Here is a 525-nt window from a genome sequence, read left to right on the forward strand (position 1 = left end):
AAAATGAAGGTTTTGGAGTGGCCAAATCAAAGTCCGGACTTAAATCCGATTGAGATGCTTAAACAGTCCATTCATGCTCGAAAACCCTCCAATGTGGCTGAATTAAAACAATTCTGCAAAGAAGAGTGGGCCAAAATTCCTCCACAGTGATACGAAAAACTCATTGCCAGTTGTCGCAGACACTTGATTGCAGTTGTTGCTGCAAAGCGTGGCACAATCAGTTATTAGCTTTATTGCATCGCAAAAAATAAGTGTTACCTTGCCAAAGGACTGACAGAGCCCACTGATCTAATGGCGCTGTTGAGCGCTCCAAATGCAAACTTTGCATGCAACAATCAGGCAGCAATTGACAGCACTCTGATCTAGTGGCATACAGGCATCGTCAGATTGACAGTACTCTAGCCCAATAATGTTGGGGGATCCAGTGGGGGCGGCAGTAATATTTCAGGGTGACCGTGCCACTCTTTATCACAACCCTGCTAAAAGTGCCAGTACGTGCGCTCATTGGCGCCCCTTCAGCTGGTG

At 46.3% G+C, this 525-nt stretch overlaps 1 pseudogene; it reads left to right on the forward strand.

The window, feature by feature from the left end:
* The window catches only part of LOC107585066 (nuclear body protein SP140-like protein), a 41,534-nt pseudogene that overhangs the window by 1,293 nt on the left and 39,716 nt on the right, over positions 1-525 (forward strand).

This window comes from Sinocyclocheilus grahami, unplaced genomic scaffold (genome assembly GCF_001515645.1).
Source record: "Sinocyclocheilus grahami isolate Dianchi unplaced genomic scaffold, SAMN03320097.WGS_v1.1 scaffold66.1, whole genome shotgun sequence".
NCBI lineage: Eukaryota > Metazoa > Chordata > Actinopteri > Cypriniformes > Cyprinidae > Sinocyclocheilus > Sinocyclocheilus grahami.